The 23,637-nt window shown below is 40.6% G+C and overlaps 1 long non-coding RNA gene across 1 annotated transcript in view; it reads left to right on the forward strand.

Moving 5' to 3' along the window:
* Window positions 1–21,455, forward strand: part of LOC138853876 (uncharacterized) — a 176,337-nt gene extending 154,882 nt beyond the window's left edge. The window contains exon 3 of the long non-coding RNA XR_011393079.1: window positions 18,114–21,455. This is a non-coding gene — a long non-coding RNA (uncharacterized lncRNA). The remainder of the gene's footprint in view (window positions 1–18,113) is intronic.
* Window positions 21,456–23,637: the final 2,182 nt, after the last annotated feature.

Consider the following 23,637-nt stretch of genomic DNA (forward strand, 5'->3'; position numbering starts at 1 on the left):
ACAGGCCTTATCACACTGTGTATGCCACTACGATTCTTAAATCTCTCAAACCAACCTTTGCTGGCTTTAAATTCACCAATATGAGCACTAGTTCCAGGCATTTTTCCCTGTTCACCTGGGTGTTAGTCGACTTGTGTGGGTTGCATCCTGGGAGACAAGATTAAGGACCCCAATGGAAATAAGTTAGACAGTCTTCGATGACACTGACTTTTTTGGGTTATCTTGGGTGGCAAATCCTCTGGGGTTAATTGTTTCTTGGTATTCTCAATAAGCCACACCAACAACGGTGCTACAGCAGCAGCAGCAGCTGACGGTGGTACAGCAGCAACAGACGATGCTACAGCAGCAACAGACGATGTTACAGCAGCAGCAGACGATGCTACAGCAGCAGCAGCAGCTGACGGTGGTACAGCAGCAACAGACGATGCTACAGCAGCAACAGACGATGTTACAGCAGCAGCAGACGATGCTACAGCAGCAGCAGCAGCTGACGGTGGTACAGCAGCAACAGACGATGCTACAGCAGCAACAGACGATGTTACAGCAGCAGCAGACGATGCTACAGCAGCAGCAGCAGCTGACGGTGGTACAGCAGCAACAGACGATGCTACAGCAGCAACAGACGATGTTACAGCAGCAGCAGCAGACGATGCTACAGCAGCAGCAGCAGCAGCTGACGGTGGTACAGCAGCAACAGACGATGCTACAGCAGCAACAGACGATGTTACAGCAGCAGCAGACGATGCTACAGCAGCAGCAGCAGCTGACGGTGGTACAGCAGCAACAGACGATGCTACAGCAGCAACAGACGATGTTACAGCAGCAGCAGATGATGCTACAGCAGCAGCAGCAGCTGACGGTGGTACAGCAGCAACAGACGATGCTACAGCAGCAACAGACGATGTTACAGCAGCAGCAGACGATGCTACAGCAGCAGCAGCAGCTGACGGTGGTACAGCAGCAACAGACGATGCTACAGCAGCAACAGACGATGTTACAGCAGCAACAGACGATGCTACAGCAGCAGCAGCAGCTGACGGTGGTACAGCAGCAACAGACGACGCTACAGCAGCAACAGACGATGTTACAGCAGCAGCAGACGATGCTACAGCAGCAGCAGCAGCTGACAGTGCAGCAACAGCTGACAGTGCAGCAGCTGTACCACCAATAGTAGCGATGGTTGATTGGGGTTTATTATACAACCTGGCCAGCTCGGAGACATGCACTCCACTTTCATACTTATCAATGATCTTTTTCTTCATCTCTATTGTAATTCTCACCCTTATTGCTGTAGGGTTGGCACTAGAAGCTTTCTTGGGGCCCATGGTCACTTATTTTCCAGAAAAAGCACCGAAAACACTGTAATAATACGAAATATTCCGATTGTATGCTTGGATGTTACCGCGGAGGCTGGCTGGTAAACAATGCCACCGGCGGAACATGTGAGCGTGGCTCAGGCCGCACATTGGACGCGTCTCGGACGAAAATCGGTGAGCAGGTTTTTAAGCGGTATGTGAGGCAAAATTTTGGCGATTAAAGCAAGCGGTATGTGGATTAATCGCTATGTGATGCCATCGGTATGCGGGGGTCCACTGTATACGTTTTTACCGCTAGTGCCCCAAACGTATATATACGTTTTATGTGTCCTACATTTAACATTGCCACAATAAGCCTGAGTCGCCTAGACATGTGAGAATGGATGTGAACACTCACTGTGCACCATATTAAAATAATTGGGGATGCCTGAGTACCATATGCTCTTTTTTCCTATTAAAAAACAACAATTTTTTTTTTCTCAAAAAAGTTGTTGCAGTACGGTAGTGAACGTATATATATGTTTGGACCGTTTACGGGTTAATACTATAGACATTTCCATTAATCCATCTATGATATTTTTTCAAAATTATATAATAAACACCCCACAGTAGAATAAATTAACATAAATATGAGATTTGGTAGTCAGGCAACTTATAGGGCTTGTGGTAGCCAGGCGACTTGTAGTCCAACATCAGAGAAAATGTGTCACTATAATATTACTGGGGGTAACTAGAAAGTTATTTCTTTCATATACCTTTACTCAGAACATCAATTTTTTTAAAAATGGTGTTACAGGAGATTGGGAGTGTTTTTTCGTTATTTATTCTACTGTATCAACGTGGAAACAACTTGTACACAATGTAAAGTGACGAAAACCAGAAGCGTTCGCCTGGTTTTGTTTACATTACATTTGGGTGGGGTGGGGAGCATTGCCTTGGCTGACTACCACCTGACTTCCAACAAATAAAACTCACCTCTCACCCTACATTAAGACTACAAATATTTTAAGGTGATTAATGAATGTACTGTATATATTTTATTGCTCTGGGGCACCTTAACCCTTTCAGGGTCGAGAGGCCCTCTCCTAAACTTGTTCTCAAAGTCGGAAGTTTTTTAACAAAAAAAAAAAAACTCATGAAAAGATAGAGAATCTTTTTCCGATCTTAATGACACCAAAAGTATGAAATTTGATGGAAAACTTATGGAATTATGCTCTCGCGATGTTAGCGGTCTCGACGATGTTTACGCATATGCGATTTCGCCCACTTTGAGCCCTATTTTCAGCCAATTCCAGTGTACTAGTTGACAAAAATCATAACTATTTTGCTAGAACTCCATTTTTCTATAGAATTAGTACAAGAAACCACCCATTTACCGATTTCAACTATCCAGTAAAGTGGTCAAAAATTAGCAATTTTGCCAGTTTTACACAAATTTCAAATGATGCCAATTTCCAAATAGGGTCCAGAATAAACAAGACAGACATTCCTGGCACTAAAACAATATTTCCTCTGTTCATTAGTCGTGTCCCCAGGGCCCTTTTACATTTCTTTTGCTTTCCACTTTGAATTTTTATTCTCACAAAAGTAGATTTACTGTTATGCAGACTACTGCGTTAGTGTAGAAATGGTATAAATAATATCAGCGCACTTGCGAAAGGATATTAGACTCGCCAATTGACGTGTATTGGACGCATGGCATGATTTGTTTACTTTTGAACTTTGGCAAAAATTGAATATTTCTGCTACTTTGAGCTCAATTTCAAGGTACTTTTCATTGTGAAACCAATCAAAATCATCTCAATTTTTGTAATATGTCGTCCATTCTATAAAATGAGACCAGGAAAATTGGAATAGAACCATAAATACCATATGAAAATGCAGTGCAAAGTCGCTGTTTTAAACCAAAAACACGGTCAAAGTTTTTTTGTTCTCATTACGCACTGTGTGCTACAGGATTTTTTTTATACTGTGTACACTGACCACATAGACCCATTCTCTCATATGTAGGCCTACCAGCTTTCTCTCGCTAGATTTGATGGCGCTAGAATTTAGGCGTACTAGTATGTATATAACCCTGGTGCGTAAGCCTTGCTAGTACTTCGGAGACCCTGAAAGGGTTAATTAAATACAGTGGTCCCTCAATAATCGTCCGGCTTGATAGTCATCCTTTTCGGAAATCGTCGCATTACAGTGGACCCTCGGCCAACGATGGCATCGATTAACGATAAATCCGACCAGCGATACATTTTAACGCAAAAATTTTGCCTCGGCTAGCGCTAAAAAACTCGACCAACACTATTCATTCCGTCTGAGACACGTCCACTTCTGGCCAGTGTTTACAAGCCAGCCAGCCACCACGGTCGCTTCCAAGCATACAATCGGAACATTTCATATTATCACAGCCTTTTTAGTGATTGCACCTGCAAAATAAGTCTCCATGGGCCCCAAGAAAACTTCTAGTGCCAACCCTACAGCAAAAAGGGTGAGAATTACTATGGATATGAAGAAAGAGATCATTGCTAAGTACTTTCCTATATCCTTCCTGAATCTGAATTTTTCCAACTTGAAACCATTGCTGAGAGTCCTGTCTTGGCTGGAAATTTTCAGCACCCTATTTACATCCCCTTTATTTATTCCTGTTTTCCATTTATACACCTCGATCATATCCCCCCTAATTCTACGCCTTTCGAGAGAGTGCAGATTCAGGGTCCTCAGTCTATCCTCATAGGGAAGATTTCTGATACATGGGATCATCTTTCTCATCTCTTTGTACGTTTTCCAGAGCACTTATATCCATTCTGTAATAAGGTGACCAGAACTGAGCAGCATAGTCTTAATGTGGCCTAACCAAGGATATATAGAGTTGAAGAACAACCTGAGGACTTCTATTATTTATACTTCTAGATATGAAGCCAAGAATTCTGTTAGCTTTATTGCGAACACTAATGCACTGTTGTCTTGGTTTTAGGTTACTGCTAACCAGAACTCCTAAATCCTTTTTGCAATCAATAGTACAGTGGACCCCCGCATACCGTCGGCATCACATAACGTACAATCCGCATACCGCTTGCTTTTATCGCAAAAATTTTGCCTCGCATACCACTCAAAAACCCGCTCACCGCTCTTCGTCCGAGACGCGTCCAATGTGCGCCCTTAGCCAGCCTCACATGTGCCGCCAGTGGCATTGTTTACCAGCCAGCCTCCGCGGTAACATCCAAGCATACAATCGGAACATTTCGTATTATTACAGTGTTTTTGGTGATTTTATCTGCAAAATAAGTGACCATGGGCCCCAAGAAAGCTTCTAGTGCCAACCCTACAGCAATAAGGGTGAGAATTACTATAGAGATGAAGAAAGAGATCATTGATAAGTATGAAAGTGGAGTGCGTGTCTCCGAGCTGGCCAGGTTGTACACAAAACCCCAATCAACCATCGCTACAATTGTGGCCAAGAAAACGGCAATCAAGGAAGCTGTTCTTGCCAAAGGTGCAATTATGTTTTCAAAACTGAGATCGCAAGTGATAGAAGATGTTGAGAGACTGTTATTGGTGTGGATAAACGAAAAACAGATAGCAGGGGATAGCATCTCTCAAGCGATCATATGTGAAAAGGCTAGGAAGTTGCATGAGGATTTAATTAGAAAAATGCCAGCAACTAGTGGTGATATGAGTGAATTTAAGGCCAGCAAAGGTTGGTTTGAGAGATACAAGAATCGTAGTGGCATACATAGTGTGATAAGGCATGGTGAGGCTGCCAGTTTGGACCAAAAAGCAGCTGAAAAAATTGTGCAGGAATTCAAGGAGTACATAGACAGTGAAGAATTGAAACCTGAACAAGCGTTTAATTGTGACACTGACAATGTTGTGAAACACTTTAGGAATGTCATAAAGGAACGGGAGGTACAGGCCTCTATGGACAGATATGTTGTGCGACAGAGGTCCAGTGACTCTCATGCTGGTCCTAGTGGCATTAAAAGAAGAAGGGAAGTAACCCCAAAAAAGGACTTGCCACCTCAAGTCCTAATGGAAGGGGATTCCCCTTCTAAACACTAACACCATCCACACACTCCCCTCCTCCCATCCCATCAATCATCACCAGATCTTCAATAAAGGTAAGTGTCATGTAACTGTGCATGTCTTCTTCAGTTTGTGTGTATTAAAATTAATATTTCATGTGGTAAAAAATTTTTTTTTCAATACTTTTGGGTGTCTTGCACGGATTAATTTGATTTCCATTATTTCTTATGGGGAAAATTAACTCGACTAACGATAATTTCGATTAACGATGAGCTCTCAAGAACGGATTAATATCGCTGGGTGAGGGTCCACTGTATTCTCGTCCAAACATTGGCTCGCAAATGGTCGGTTTGCTCGCTATTCATCCTTCATCCGGGACATACTCACGCTTTGAGCCGCCTCAGCCTCTCTTCCCAGCCAGTGTGCCATTGTTTACCAGTGAGCGACGGTCCCCTCACTTGTTCGTACGAAATATTTAATAATATTAAATTCGTTTTAGTGCTTGCAACTGCTAAATAAATCACCATGGCTGCAAAGAAAGCTTCTAGTGCCAGCCCTTTGGTAAAGAATGTGAGAAACACATAATTTATGAAAAAAATTGTAGAAAAATACAAAGTTGGTGGTGGTAGAGTGGAAGCAGTTGTGATAGTGGTTGATGGTGGTAGAGGGTGGTAGTGATGGTGGTAGAAGGTAGTAGTGATGGTGGTAACAGTTGTAATAGTGGTAGAAGGTGGTAGTGATGGTGGTAGCAGTTGTAATAGTCGTAGAAGTTGGTAGTGATGGTGGTAGCAGTTGTAATAGTGGTAGAAGGTGGTAGTGATGGTGGTAGAGGGTGCCTTCTTTAGTGATTCAGCGATTCTACCAACTCCTCCAATGTTGTTGGAGTTATATAGGGCTACAGAAAACACCACCGCCTCAGCTGCTGCTTCACCACCATTATGGACGGCTTACTCTCAGTGGCCCTTATATACCCAACAACAACACTAACACAATACCTCTCGTGACATACGTAATGATTTATTCATTCTTGAGTATATTCCATGTTTCTAAATTATTAATATTGTTTATTATGTCATATTAGTTGAATTGTGATAGATAAATAAGCCGTAGAGTTGATATTAGTGTCATATTCTCCAACAATAAACTTGCCATCCCTCCCTCACACAAACAAGTCTTCAATAAGAACATAAGAAAGGAGGAACACTGCAATAAGCCTGTTGGCCCATACTAGGCTGGTCCTTCACAAATCCAACCCACTAACAGAACAAATGCTACCCAAGCAATAAGCTCAGGTGCAAGTACGACTCAAATCCAACCCCTCTCACTCAAGTATTTATCCAACCTAAATTTAAAACTACCCAATGTTTTAGCTTCAGTCACCCTACAAGGCAGACCGTTCCACTCATCAACTACCCCTATTACCAATGTTCATTTATACATTTTATTAGTGCTTTACATTTATTTGGCATTTTTTTCTGCATGTAAATCTATATTTATGCTAGGGAAGTGACCCCTGAAGTGACCTAGAGTCCTTATGAAGGGGGATTCCCCTTCCAAACAATAACCTCTCTTCCCTCCTCCTCCTCCCAAAAAGTTTTTTCCAGGTGTATAAAACAAAAGTTAGAGATAAGATAGGTCCCCTTACAAATAGCTATGGACATCTTACTGACAAAGAGAATGAAATGTGCTCAATTTTAAATAATTATTTTCTCTCGGTTTTTACACAGGAAGACACTAACAATATCCCAGCAATTAATTTTTATAATGGGCCTGAAGAAGTTAAATTATGTAACATCACAGTCACTAGTGAAATGGTTATGAAACAAATAGATCAACTGAAGCAAAATAAGTCGCCGGGACCTGATGAGCTTTTTTCAAGGGTTCTTAATAAGGAATGCAAAATGGAACTCTGTGAAACATTAACTAATATTTTTAATTTATCTCTTCAAACAGGTATAGTGTCTGATATGTGGAAGATGGCTAATGTAATTCCTTTTTTTTAAATCAGGGGATAAGTCATTGCCATCAAATTACCTCCCAATAAGCCTGACCTTAATTGTAGGCAAATTGCTAGTGTCAATTATAGCTGAGATTATAAGAAGCCATCTGGATAAGCATAATCTGATTAATGATACTCAGCATGGATTCACGAGAGGCTGTTCTTGTCTAACTAATTTATTAACTTTCTTCAGTAAAGCTTTTGAGGCTGTTGATCACGATAAAGAATTTGATATTATTTACTTAGATTTTAGTAAGGCTTTTGATAGAGTTCTGCACCAAAGACTGTTAAAGAAAGTGGCAGCTCATGGTATTGGGGGAAAAGTGCTCTCATGGATCGAGTCATGGCTCACAGACAGGAAGCAGAGAGTGTCCATAAATGGAGTTAAATCCGAGTGGGGATCTGTAACAAGTGGCATACCTCAGGGATCAGTCTTAGGCCCGTTGTTGTTTATAATATATATCAATGACCTTGATAATAGGATAATTGATTCAAACGTAGATGTTAGGGAACTTCAGGAGGATTTAGACCATCTCTGTTCTTGGTCAGAAAAGTGGCAGATGCAGTTCAATGTAGATAAATGCAAGGTTCTGAAGCTCGGGAGTGTCCATAACCCTAGCACTTATAAGTTAAATAATGTAGAACTTAGCCATACAGATTGCGAAAAGGACTTGGGGGTTATGGTGAGCAGCAGTGCCTAAGTGTACATAATAAGGCAAATTGATTATTGGGATTTTTATCAAGAAATGTAAGCATCAGAAGTCCAGAGGTTATACTGCAGCTTTATACATCATTAGTAAGGCCTCGCCTAGATTATGCAGCTCAGTTCTGGTCTCCATATTACAGAATGGATATAAATTCGTTAGAAAACATTCACCGTAGAATGACTAAATTAATACATAGCATTAGAAATCTTCCTTATGAAGAAAGATTGAAGACTCTTAAATTACATTCACTTGTTAGACGAAGAATGAGGGGAGACATGATTGAAGTGTATAAGTGGAAGATAGGTATTAATAAAGGGGATATTAATAAGGTCTTGAGGATATCTTTCCAAGATAGAACCCGCAGTAATGGATTTAAATTAGACAAGTTTAGATTTAGAAAGGACATAGGAAAGTATTGGTTTGGAAATAGGGTAGTTGATGAGTGGAACAGTCTACCTAGTTGGGTTATTGAGGCTAGGACTTTGGGTAGTTTCAAATTTAGGTTGGATAAATATATGAGTGAGAGGGGTTGGATTTGAGTGGGGCTTGAAAATGAGTGGATAGAGTTATCAGAGCTTATTTCATGGGTAGCATTGAAAATTAGGTTGGGCAAACGTTTTGTTAGTGGGATGGATTGTAAAGGACCTGCCTAGTATGGGCCAATAGGCCTGCTGCAGTGATCCTCCTTTCTTATGTTCTTATGTTCCATTCATCAACAACAGCCTTCAATAAAGGTAACTCATGTTGAATGTTCATTCTTTTGTGCATGTAAATCTATCTTTTAGGTAAAGAAAAAAATTGTTGTTTATACTTCTGGGTGTCTGGAATGAATTAATTGGATTTACATTATTTCTTATGGGGAAAATTAATTCGAAAATCATCTGTTTCGATAAAAGTCCCACTTCCAGGAACGGATTAAGGACGATAATTGAGGGACCACTGTATATCATTTTTTTCTAGTCCCAAGGAATGCAACCCTATGTTTTCCATGTTCTTCACTTTGAATAGCACTAATTTGGATATGGTGCAGATTTTTAAGAATGTTGCTGAAGGGTCTACTTTATCTTCTTGGAAAATTAGGTTATCATTATCATACTATATTTGCTGTTTGTGTTTGATATTTAGGTCTCATTATCATTGAAAAGTAATGTGTAGTTTGTCTTGTTGCAAAGAAATTAGAATAATAAATGCTCTCATTCATATAAGATAAATAATGTGAATATTAACAAAGATTGTTAGAGCATGCTTTTGAAGGCTACGGGTTGTGGTGTGGTCCATATAGGTTATCGAGGCCACTTGGGGATCCTGTTAGGGTGGGGCAGTGGAGGTAAGGGTCAGTGATGGTGAGCAAGCCACCGGGTGGCTCTCGTGCCAGTCCAGGTGCAACACCCTGCCACGCCCTCCATACCTTAATAACTGCAAGTCTCACATCATGTTACTCCACTTTTGAGCTTTGAAACCTACACATACTGACCTTATGAATTCATAGTTTTAGGAGTTTTTATTTTCAATGAGCATTATCATTTATGGTGAAGAGCCTTTTGATAGTGGAGACAGTACTGTACCTCATGGTTAAGTGGCATTATTGCAGATGTCAGCAAACACCAAGCTAAAATGTTCATGCAGTATATTCACATGTGGTTCAGAGAACCGACTGATGAAGCCACTGTGTGGCAAAGCATTTCTTCAATAAAGACACCCAAGAGTTGCACATGTGTCTAATTTATCAACATGTCGGTTCTCTGAACCATTCATCTACAATCCTGTCAGACACTGCAACTTTTTGGGATCTTAATACTTGGGAATTCTTCGCTTGCCTAACCCTTGGGCACGACCTACTTCCACATTGGACAAATGTGACACCACCTACGACTGCTGCACCTCTCCTGCCTATGGTATATAAGTCACTTCTCCGCTCATGTGCTGTATTCTATTCAAGATTGATGGACTGACCACATCGACTCAAGGTTGAGGGACTGATTACCTCATTCTCCTCCTGTTCTTCACGATTCTCCTTTGTATGGACTGATGAAGCCACTGTGTGGCGAAACATTTCCTCAAAGATACCCAAGAGTTGCACATGTGTCTAATTTATCAACATGTCGGTTCTCTGAACCATTCATCTACACTTCCCCACATAGCAGCCAGGGTACTTCCCCACACACCAGCCAGGTTACTTTCTCACATACCAGCTAGGGTACTTCCCCACACACCAGCCAGGGTACTTCCCCACATACCAGCCAGGGTACTTCCCCACATAGCAGCCAGGGTACTTCCCCACACACCAGCCAGGGTACTTCCCCACACACCAGCCAGGTTACTTTCTCACATACCAGCCAGGGTACTTCCCCACATATGAGCCAGGGTACTTCCCCACATACCAGCCAGGGTACTTTCCCACACACCAGCCAGGTTACTTTCCCACATACCAGCCAGGGTACTTCCCCACAAACCAGCCAGGGCACTTCCTCACACACCAGCTAGGTACTTCTCTACACACCAGCCAGGGTACTTCCCCACACACCAGCCAGGGTACTTCCCCACACACCAGCCAGGGTACTTCTCTACACACCAGCCAGGGTACTTCCCCACATACCAGCCAGGGTACTTTCCCACATACCAGCCAGGGTACTTTCCCACATACCAGCCAGGGTACTTTCCCACACACCAGCTGGGTTACTTTCCCACATACCAGCCAGGGTACTTCCCCACACACCAGCTAGGTAATTCTCTACACACCAACCAGGGTACTTTCCCACACACCAGCCAGGGTACTTCTCTACACAACAGCCAGGGTACTTCCCCACATACCAGCCAGGGTACTTCCCCACACACCAGCCAGGGTACTTTCCCACATACCAGCCAGGGTACTTCCCCACATAGCAGCCAGGGTACTTCCCCACACACCAGCCAGGTTACTTTCCCACATATCAGCCAGAGTACTTCCCCACAAACCAGCCAGGGTACTTCCCCACACACCAGCCAGGGTATTTCCCCATGCACCAGCCATGGTACTTCCCCACATACCAGCCAGGGTACTTCCCCACATACCAGCCAGGGTACTTCCCCACACACCAGCCAGAGTACTTATCTACACACCAGCCAGGGTACTTCCCCACATACCGTAGATGTTAGAGAGAACTTCAGGAGGATTTAGGCAAACTCTATTCTTGGTCAGAAAAGTGGCAGATGCAGTTCAATGTAGATAAATGCAAGGTTCTGAAGCTTAGAACTTAGAACTTAGCCATACAGATTGCAAAAAGGACTTGGGGGTTATGGTGAGCAGCAACCTTAAACCAAGACAGCAATGCCTAAGCATACGCAATAAGGCAAATAGATTATTGGGATTTATATCAAGAAGTGTAAGCAACAGAAGTCCAGAGGTTATACTGCAGCTTTATACATCATGTATTTCAGAACACCAATACGCAAGCAGAGCTGACGATACAAGGAATGCCTGTGTACAACATCGCAATTCACACAACCATTTAATTAACTACAGAAACTCAAGACTTATCGCCACAGAAGACAACACTCAATACCGAAGAATCCTGGAATCATCACTTACCTCTATAACCAACAATTTCAACCAGAACAATGGCTTCTATAACATAGCTGAACCACTTGCCAAGAAACTTCTTCATCGCTATCCCACATAAGAACATAGAACACTGCAGAAGGTCTGCTCACAATTTGTCCAATACCCCTGCCAAGCTACCCAAGATTTTAGACACTATAACCCCACCCGGTAGATAATCAGATGCAGCATTCTCCACCTGACCTCAACATTCTGAACCTGATTATAAATACTCGCGTACCTTCCACCCCAGGTAGATCTGTTTGTGACTTGAAAAAGCCCACTGTGTGGGCGAAACGCTGTCAATAATGGATCACATTAAACTGCATATGTGTTTGTTTCCATCATTAGTAAGGCCTCACCTAGATTATGTTAGAAAACATTCAGCGTAGAATGACTAAATTAATACATAGCATTAGAAATCTTCCTTATGAAGAAAGATTGAAGACTCTTAAATTACATTCTCTTGTTAGACGAAGAATGAGGGGAGACATGATCGAAGTGTATAAGTGGAAGATGGGTATTAATAAAGGGGACATTAATAAGGCCTTGAGGATGTCTCTCCAAGAGAGAACCCGCAGTAATGGATTTAAATTAGACAAGTTTAGATTTAGAAAGGACATAGGAAAGTATTGGTTTGGAAATAGGGTAGTTGATGAGTGGAACAGTCTACCTAGTTGGGTTATTGAGGCTAGGACTTTGGGTAGTTTCAAATTTAGGTTGGATAACTATATGAGTGAGAGGGGTTGGAGTTGAGTGGGACTTGCAAATGAGTGGATAGAGTTATCAGAGCTTATTTCTAGGGTAGCATTGAAAATTGGGTTGGGCAAATGTTTTGTTAGTGGGATGGATTGTAAAGGACCTTGTAGATGAATGGTTCAGAGAACCGACATGTTGATAAATTAGACACATGTGAAACTCTTGGGTATCTATATTGAGGAAACGTTTTGCCACACAGTGGTTTCATCAGTCCATACAAAGGAGAAACTTGAAGAGGAGGAGAATGAGGTAATCAGTCCCTCAACCTTCAGTTGATGTGGTCAGTCCATCAATCTTGAATAGAATACAGCATATGAGCGGAGAAGCAGCTTATAAACCGTAGGCAGGAGAGGTGCAGCAGACGTAGGTGATGTCACATTTGTCCAATGTGGAAGTAGGTCGTGCTCAAGGGTTAGGCAAGCGAAGAATTCCCAAGTACAGTGGTCCCTCGTTTTTCGTAATTAATCCGTTCCTGGAGCCGTTACTATAAACAAAATTTACAATTTACGAATCAATTTTCCCCATAAGAAATAATGTAAATACAATTAATCCGTTCCTGACACCCAGAAGTATTAAAACAAAAAAATTTTTTACATGAAATATACATGTAGTACATAATACAATGGGAAATGATGAATGAAACATTAACAGCATAACACTTACCTTTATTGGAGATTCTTCTTAGTGTATGGGAGACTGGAGGAGGAGAGAGAGTAGATTGTTTAAAGTTTGGAAGGGGAATCCCCCTTCCAGCAACAACTCAGGTACCAATTGCTTTTCTGGGGTTGCTTGTCTTCTCTGTTTCTTAATGCCACTAGGACCACCTTGAGAGTCGATGGAGTCCTGTCTCGCAAAATAACTGTGGAGAGAGCTCTGTTTCTGGCGTCTCTTTAACACTTCCCTAAAATGGCCCAAGACTTTGTCACTGTACATGTTGCCAATATGGCTTGCAACAACCTTGTTAGGATGATGTTTCTCCATAAAGCTTTCCATCTTACCCCACATAGTAAAAATCTCTTTAATTTCTGAAGAAGGCACCTTCTTCCATCTCTTCCTCCTCCTCCTCTGCAGCAAGATTCTGAGCTGCGATGTGTTGCTCTTCCTGCTGAAGCTCTTGCAGCTCTTCAGTGGTGAGCTCTTCGTTGTGGTCTTCCACCAATTCTTCCACATCCTCCAAACTCACATCCAACCCCATGGAACTCCCCAGTGCCACAATTGATTTTACAACAGACATAGGCTCATTAGGGTCAGTCCCAAACCCTTCAAAATCCCTCTTGTCGACACAATCTGGCCACAATCTTCTCCAGGCAGAGTTCAAAGTCCTGGTAGTCACTCCCTCCCAAGCCATACCTATAAGGGTTATGCAGTGGAGGATGCTGAAGTGTTCTCTCCAAAATTCCCTTAGGGTCAAGTGAGTGTCTGTGGTCACAGTCAAGCACCTTTGAAACATTGCTTTTGTGTAGAGTTTTTTAAAGTTTGCAATGACCTGCTGGTCCATGGGCTGGAGGAGAGGAGTGGTATTCGGGGGGCAAGAACTTTACTGTGATGAACCCAAACTCTCGAAAATTAGGTCATCCAAGTTTGGAGGATGAGCAGGTGCATTGTCCATTACTAACAGGCACTTGAGATCCAATTTCTTTTCCAGGAGATACTCCTTCACACTAGGGCCAAACACTTCATTGAACCACTCAACGAAAATTTTCCTCATGACCCATGCCTTACTATTAGATTTCCAAAACACACACAATTTACTCTTCATAACATTGTTTTTCCTGAACACTCTGGGATTTTCAGAATGGTACACTAGTAATGGCTTCACTTTGAAATCCCCACTAGCATTAGCACAGAACATTAGTGTCAGCCTGTCTTTCATAGGCTTGTGTCCTGGCATTGCCTTTTCCTGTGTAATGAAGGTCCTCTTTGGCATTTTCTTCCAAAAGAGGCCTGTTTCATCACAATTGAACACTTGTTCAGGTTTCAGTCCTTCACTGTTTATGTACTCCTTGAATTCATGCACATATTTTTCAGCCGCCTTGTGGTCCGAACTGGCAGCCTCACCATGCCTTACCACACTGTGTATGCCAGTACGGTTCTTAAATTTCTCAAACCAGCCTTTGCTGGCCTTAAATTCACTCACATCATCACTAGTTACAGGCAGTTTCTTTACCAAATCGTCATGCAACTGCCTAGCCTTTTCACAAATAAGCGACGTCATAAGGCTATCTCCTGCTAATTGTTTCTCATTTATCCATACCAATAATAACTTCTCAACATCTTTGAGTACTGGTGATCTCATTTTTGTCAGCATATTTACCCCTTTGCAACAACAGCATCCTTGATTTCCTTTTTCTTGGCTATGATGGAAGATATGGTTGTACGGGATTTGTTATACATCCTGGCCAGTTCGCCCACACGTACGCCACTATCATATTTTTCATTGTTTTTCTTCTTAAATTCAATTGTATTTCTCACCTTCTTTACCAAAGGCTTGGCACTAGGAGCTTTCTTTGGAGCCATCTTAGATTATTTAGCACTTAAATAACTTGCAAGCACTAAAATGAATGGAATATTATGAAATATTTCGCTGGAGCACGTGAGGGGACCGTCGCTCACTCGTAAACAATGGCACTCTGGCTGGGAAGGAAAGGCCGAGGCGGCTCACAGCGTGAGTACGCGTCCGGGACGAAGGACTATTAGCGAGTTACCGGACCATTTGCGAGTCAATATTTTGACGAAAAAACAGGACTATTTCCGAAATGGACGACTTTCAGGCCGGACGATTATTGAGGGACCGCTGTATTTCTTATGGGGAAAGTTAATTCGGATAACTACAGAATCGGTTAAAGACAAGCTCTCTGGAACAGATTAATGTCATTAGCCCTTTGAGGGTCGACAGGCCCTCTCCGAGACGTTCTCAGGGTCGGCCAAATTTAAAAAAAAAAATTTTTCTTATGAAAAGGTAGAGAATCTTTTCCCAATCATAATGACACCAAAAGTATGAAATTTGATTGAAAACTTACAGAATTATGCTCTAGCGAAGTTAGCGGTCTCGACGATGTTTACGCATCGGTGATTTTGCCCACTTTTAGCCCTATTATCAGCCAATTCCAGTGTACTAGTCGACAAAAATCGTAACTATTTCTCTAGACCTCCATTTTTTCTATTGAATGAGTACAAGAAACCACCCATTTACTGATTTCAACTATCCAATACAGTGGTCAGAATTTAGCAATTTTGCCAATTTCACACAAATTTCAAAAGATGCCAGTTTCCAAATAGGGTCCAGAATAAACAAGAAAGACGTTCTTGGCACTAAAATAACATTTCCTCTGTTCGTTAGTCACATCCCCAGGCCCCTCTTATATTTCTATGGCTTTCCACTTACAATTTTTATTCTTACAAAAAATAGAAGATTTATTGTTATGCAGACTACTGCATTAGTGTAGAAATGGTATAAATAATATCAGTGCACTTGTGAAAGAATATTAGACTCACCAGTTGACGTGTATTGGACGTGTGGCATGATTTGTTTACTTTTGAACTTTGGTAAAAATTTAATATTTCTGCTACTTTGAGCTCAATTTCAAGATACTTTTCATTGTAAAACCAGTCAAAATCATCTCAATTTCTGTAATATATCTTCCATTCTATAAAATGAGACCAAGAAAACTAGAATACAACAATAAATTCCATACGAAAATACAGTGCAAAGTCGCTGTTTTATTCCAAAAACACGGTCAGTTTTTTTTTTTCTCATTATGCACTGTGTGCTGCAGGATTTTTTTTATACTGCACACACTGACCACATAGACCCATTCTTTCATATGTATGCCTACCAGCTTTCTCCCACTAGATTTGAGGGCGCTAGAATTTAGGCGTACTAGTACGTCAAAAACCCTGGGTCGTAAGCCGTACTAGTACGGCCGAAACCCTCAAAGGGTTAATTGAGGGTCCACTGTATTTCCTGCATAGTAGTCAACACATGCAGTGTTTTCATATCCTCTTCATCATCAATGCTAAAATATGAAGCTACTGGGGATAATGTTAATACGTACCCAGATTGTTCATCTCCTTGAGGGTCATATATTCTGTGGAGTCACAGGTTCTTCTGTTATCTATAGGAGAGTGGACTCCTCCATTATTTATATATCCTCCTTTTCTCTTCCATTTGCATAATCAGCATTAAAATGAGATGAAACAGGATATATTGTCAACACATTAGTGTGCAGCCTCTCCTCACTTAGCAACAGAGTTCTGTTCCTAAGACCACGCTGGTAAACGAATTCATCGCAAAGTGAGGAGCATACTATAATGGTAGTGGGTATGTGTCAGCCATCTTTGATATTATTTTAATGTCACCTTTGCACCATTTATAACATTACTGGTATATTTTTAAATGTGTATACAGTAGTGTACTGTATATTGTAATAAACAGAATAGAAGAAATCATCTTTTATATACATTATTTAGGTATGCGTACTGGTCAGAGAGCCCGTTGTAAGTCTTGAGTTGTCAGTAAATGAGTAGTACATCGCTAAGTGAGGAGAGGCTATATATACATTGTGCATCAATTTGGTTGTAAACTCATATTTTATAAGAAAGAAAGCATTGTACATTTTCAATGCTGGCTGCTGTTGTCAGCAGTGTTTACTTATGCTTTTTGCTCCCTCCTTCATTCACTCTCTTATTTCTGTCTTCACAGAAGATGTGAGGAAAGTGATATTTCAAGTATTTAACCCTTAAACTGTCCAAACGTAGACCTATGTTTGCGCACGTGGCGCTCCAACCTTGATTCTCTCCATAAGATACAATGCAATAAAAAATGTAGATCTACGTTTGGAGCACTACGCGAGCAAACGTAGATCTACATTTGGACAGTTTAAGGGTTAAAAACATTAACAATTATTAATTTATATTACAAAAGAATTTTGATAATCTAACAATAGTGAGTTTGACTCAGAACTGCTCAGGGTTATTGCAGCCTTTAAATCCAACAATTAGGATGTGGCAGTAAGGATAGCATGAATATTTTTTAAATTTTTATAATTTTTCATATATTTTTCGATGGTAATATGCAGTATTTTCTTTCGAGTATTGCCTGATTTTATATTTTCCAAAACTACTTTTTCAACTCTGTGCCTTCTGTATAATGAGTGCAGTAGTTTATTTCCAGAACTACCTAATTCAGTATATGCTTCTCAAATTTGGTTTCCATTAAAATTAAATTTGCCAATATCTGATTAATTTTTTGGTGTGATAGTATCTTAAAATTACCTAATACAAGTGTGTGCAATATATAAAAATATTTATAAATTTGTCTGTGTTGTTTTAGTGTAATTTTTATGCTTCTATCCTGTATTTCATTGAACTGAAAACTCATTTGGTGGATAAATTTATACCTATTGCTATGGTATATAAAAAAAAACTTCATCTTTTGCTTCATTGCATGTTTTGGTTTCATGTGTTCATACACTTTGTTCGTTTATTTGTGCATCTGTGTGGACTCTTCCAGGTTATTTTATCCTCTTTGAGATGTCTAATGCTTTTACATCAGTTGGTGTTAAAATAGTGTGGTAGAAAAATGGGTGAGAGGAACAGTAATATACTGTGGCCTGCAGCAGTGCTCCTTCCTTCTTGAGTAGGTGTGACTTGACCTGTCTACTATGGGGCCAGTAGGCTTGCTGCAGTGCTCATTCTTATTTCTTATAACAAAACTTTCTTTGATATATTTCCAGAACAAGCTGAGAAGTTTTCAAGAGGAAACTGAACCACCACTAATTTCTGAAGTTGCCAAATTGGCCAAGTCGTAATGGCCATGTATACTGGTTGGTTATTAACAGCAACAGCCTGGTTGATCAAGCAGTCAGAAATCAAAATTTGTACTCAGGCTAGATTAACAAAATGTAACTCTCAAAACTGGTTCACAGGTATATCACAGTTAACATAATTATGCATACAATGGTACCCCGAGTTTCGGCCATAATTCATTCCAGAGGGCTGTTCGAGTGCCGTTATTGAACAAATTTGTTCCCATGAGGAATGATGTAAATTAGATTAGTCTGTTTCAGACCCCAAAAAATACACTTACAATAATACACTTACATACTTGTTCGAGTTGGGAGTTGTTCGAAACTCAGGGTACCACTGTTATTATTTAGCATTTCATTACATTTTCATAAAGAATAAATAGGCACAATACTGTGACTGGAACAGTACACAGATCACTCACACATAAGAGAATGAAGCTTATGACGACGTTTTGGTCTGACTTAGTCCGTTAACTAGTCACACTTGTGGCTAGTTAATGGTCAAAGTTAGACCAAAACATCGTCATAAGTGTCTTCTATGTGCAGGTTATTTGTGTATCACCTTTTTAATAAAAAAAAAATATACATTTTTTTTAACCCTTTTGGGGTTTCCGACGTATTAGTACGGCTTACGCACCAGGGTTATTGACATACTAGAAGGTCTAAATTCTAGCGCCTTCAAATCTAGTGGGAGAAAGCTGGTAGGCCTTCATATGAAAGAATGTGTCTATGTGGTCAGTGTGCACAGTATAAAAACCCTGCAGCACAGAGTGCATAATGAGAGAAAAAAAATCCGACCGTGTTTTTGGTTTAAAACAGCGACTTTGCAGTGTATTTTCGTATGGTATTTATGGTTGTATTCTAGTTTTCCTGGTCTCATTTTATAGAATGGAAGACATATTACAGAAATTGAGATGATTTTGATTGGTTTCATAACGAAAAGTACTTTGAAATTGAGCTCAAAGTAGCAGAAATATTCAATTTTTACCAAATTTCAAAAGTAAACAAATCATGCCAAGCATCCAATACATGTCAACTGGTGAGTCAAATATTCTTTCACAAGTGCACTGATATTATTTATATCATTTCTACACTAATGCAGTAGTCTGCATGACAGTAAATCTTCTATTTTTTGTGAGAATAAAAATTCAAAGTGGAAAGCAAAAGAGATGTAAGAGGGGCCTGGGAACGTGACTAATGAACAGAGAAAATGTTATTTTAGTGCCAAGAATGTCTTCTGTCTTGCTTATTCTGGACTCTATTTGGAAATTAGCATCTTCTGAAATTTGTGTGAAATTGGCAAAATTGCCAATTTCTGACCACTTTATTGGATACTTGAAACCGGTAAATGGGTGGTTACTTGTACTCATTCGATAGAAAAAATGAAGTTTTAGTGAAATAGATATGATTTTTGTCAACTAGTACACTGAAATTGGCCGAAAATAGGGCTCAAAGTGGGCGAAATCACCGATGCGTAAACATCATTGAGACCGCTAACTTTGTGAGAGCATAAATCCGTAAGATTTCCATCAAATTTCATACTTTTGGTGTCATTATGATGGGGAAAAGATTCTTTATCATTTCATAAGAAAAACATTTTTTTTTTTTTTTCCGAAAATTTTTCGACCCTGAGAACGAGTTTAGGAGAGGGCCTCTCGACCCTGAAAGGGTTAACCCTTAAACAGTCCAAACGTATATATACGTTCACGTGCGTAGCGCCCCAAACGTATATATACATTTTCTTTGTCATTCATTCAACACTGCCACGATAAGCCTGAGTCACCTAGACATGAGAGAATGGGTGTGCGCACTCACTGTGCACCATTTTAAAATAATTGGGGATGCCTGGGTACCATATGCTCTTTTTTTTATATTAAAAAAAATTTTCTCAAAAAATGTGGGGCGCTGCACGAGTGAACGTATATATACGTTTGGACCATTTAGGGGTTAATGCACCAGCCATGTCCCACTGAGGCAGGGTGACCTAAAAAGAAAAATGAGAGTTTTTCTTTTTACATTTAGTAATTTGTACAGGAGTTGGAGTTACTAGCTCCTTGCTCTCAACATTTTAGTCACTTCTTACGACACGTATGGCTTACAGAGGAAGAACTCTTTTCCACTTTCCCATGAAGATAGGAAATAAAAAAGAACAAGAACTATTAGCCCTTAATTTGTCCAAACGTAGATCTATGTTTATGATTTTCTCCATTTGAAATCTCTTAAAAAAAATGTAGATCTACGTTTGGACAGTTTAAGGGTTAAGAAACAAGAAGAAAACCCAGATGGGAGTGCATGTGTGTTATGCCCCTTGGTCATAATTTAATGGTATATGGGATTTTTCACTTAATATTATACTCAGGGTTTCTTTAATAATAGCTAAATTAAAGATTCCTCTAGTTTATAATATTATATGGCTCTAAATTATATAATTATGGATTATATGACTGGGTATTAGTTATGTATATGTTTAGGTAGGAAATTAGGTGACTGGAAAAGTTGAAAGGCTAGGTCTGAAGTACCTAGTGGATCGTTTGTACCTCTCCACCCTCACCTATACCGAGTTGACATCAAACCTGAGCATTCTACTCAGGGCAGTTTGCTCTCTCCTCGGGTATAGTAAGCATTACCTAAGAGGCTCTCCTAGCCCATCAGGATTATCTCCAGAATCGTCACAAGGGGATTTCACTAGCGAGTTCTGCTTCTCTCCGGCAAACAGTGGTACCGAGAGACCTCCAGTATAGTAATTGTCCGCCTAAGTCTTGTGATTAGCTCTAACCAGTTGCTGACATTGTGGTTTAATGTAGAGGAAGTGACATATATCCTCTTTATTTATGTTATTGTATTAAGACAGTACAGACAGTTGTAAATTGCGGTGCCACATTAGAGAAGTTGATTACTGTACATATATAATTATACAAGAGCGAAAGAAAAGGCCGCTCTTAAGAGTAAGGAGGTTGTATAATTTGTTTATTGTACTAAGTGCCTTGAAAATCTTATTCTTAAATAAAAATCTGGAAAAGACTTTAAAGATCTCATTTCACCTTGTATGACTCAGATTGTGAGTAGTACATCGATACTTCCTAGCACCTGCTGTATTTTTGTTACAATAAGCACTAAACAAATCAGTGGTCTACAGGCCAGAATCGTAACAATGTGTGTGCATGCATACATCTGCATATTTATGTACATGCATGAGTAGCATGACCTAAGTGTAAGTAGAAGTAGCAGTGATATACCTGGTATCCTGCATGTTTGAGACAGAAAAAAAGACACCAGCAATCCTACCATTATGTTAAACAATTACAGGTTTCCATTTCACACTCACTTGGCAGGACAGTAGTACCTTCCTGGGTGGTTGCTATCTACCAACCTAGGAGAAATATACATGTGCAGTGTATTTCTTGACTGATTATTACCAAGAACATATGAGCACATCATGTGCACTCAGTGACTAAAGTACAAAAAAAATCAGAATTTGAAATTTAAGAAAAGCATGATTACAAACTTCCAAGAATTCAGTAAAAATCCAAATTTCTTGAACAGTTTTTCATATGCATTAAATTTGTACCATTTGCCCCAAAAAATAAATGCACTGATAAAAGAAGTTCAGTTCTAGCCTAATTATCCTCTTCTCTCTTATGAGTACAGTAAACTCCTGATTTAACCCTTTCAGGGTTTCCGACGTACTAGTATGGCTTACGCATCAGGGTTATTGACATACTAGTACGCATAAATTCTAGCGCCTTCAAATCTCCCGGGAAAAGGCTGGTAGACCTAGATGTGAGAGAATGGGTGTGTGTGGTCGGTGTGCGCCGTAGAAAAAATATCTGGGACCCAGTGGCTCATTGTGGGAACGCCATTTTAGTAGACCTTGTTCACCATGCCTTGCGGTAAGAAGTTCCTCACTCCTCAGTGAATTGGGACACTTTTGTTCCCCAGTGACAGTTCTAATACAAATAGATGGAAGTGCCAATGAAGATGAGTTTCAAGGTTTTGGTGAGGTTGTGACCGAAACTAATGACCATAATACCGGTAATAGTGAGGAAAACCCAGACGACCCTTAGCCTACCACCTCTGCTGCTGGGCCGTCTTGTTCACGTTCAGTTGTGCCAGAATCAAAGAGGAAACTCCTATTTTTCAAAATCCCAGACTCAGATGTGAGCATTGGTGATGATAGTGATAGTGAATATGAACTACACGCTCTTGAAAACAGTTTCAGTAGTGATAGTGAAGTGGAATATTCTCCAGTGCAGTGTCAGTACAGTATATGCGCTCTAGTAGTGTGCCATATGCTATTCCAAGGGGAAGGAGTACATTTCGGAGTACATCCCGTGGCTGTACAACAGGAACAGACAGTGAAAATGAAGATGATAGTGTTGCAATTGGGATGGAAAATGTGCATGGTAGTGGTGGTGCTGGCCGTGAGGCACCAGCAGTGGGTCATGCTGCCACCCACGCTGCCACCCACGCCGCCACCCACGCCGCTGCCTCAGCTGATCTACAACAAAGGTCACCATCCCCCACCCACCCACCACACCAGCCTCCACAACCACAACCTCCACAACCACAAACTCCACAACCACAACCACCTGTCAATGTCCAGTACCCACCAGCAGACCACACCTGGGATTCGCAGGAAGCTGCCAATTTTGTTTCAAATCCCCATCAGTTTGATGAAAGCCAAAGTGGAATATGGCCATCTTGTACACTGGGGAACAATGCCAGTGAACTGGAATGTTTTGAGTTATTCTTTGACGAACCCCTGATGGAAATTATTGTCAGGGAAAGCAACAGATACCAAGAGTACACCATGGCAAACAATACTTTCATCAAAATCACGTCTACACCAGTGGAAGGAGACAACTGTGGCTGAGATGTATCTTTTCTTTGCCACAATAATGCTTATGCCACATGTGTGTAAGCACACTGAAATCATACTGGTCAACAGACCGCCTGATTGCAACCCCAGGTTTCAGTGATATAATGGGAGTGAATCGATTTGTGCTACTATTACGTATGCTTCACTTCTCAGACAAAAACCAGGCCTGACAGAAACGACAGGTTATACAAGATTAGGAATGTGTTTGTGTATCTGAAAGAGAAATTCAACTTGTATTTTTATCCCTTCAGGAAGCTTGTAATTGATGAGTCTTTGATTCTGTTCAAAGGAAGACTCTTTCAAGCAGTACATACCAAGCAAGAGGAAACTCTTTGGTATAAAGTTGTTTGTGCTTTGTGATTGCTACAGTGGTCTTGCATTGGATATTATTGTGTACACTGGAAGTTGTACATTGCAAAATACCAGGAAGTTATTGAGCATCTCTGGTGATGTGGTTAGAACAATGATAGAACCATACCTTGGTAAGGGGCATATATTATATACTGATAACTGGTACACAAGCCCCTCACTCAGTGAATTTTTGAAAGTGAACATGACAGATGTGTGTGGCAC

This window comes from Cherax quadricarinatus, chromosome 42 (assembly GCF_038502225.1).
Source record: "Cherax quadricarinatus isolate ZL_2023a chromosome 42, ASM3850222v1, whole genome shotgun sequence".
Classification (NCBI taxonomy): Eukaryota; Metazoa; Arthropoda; class Malacostraca; order Decapoda; family Parastacidae; genus Cherax; species Cherax quadricarinatus.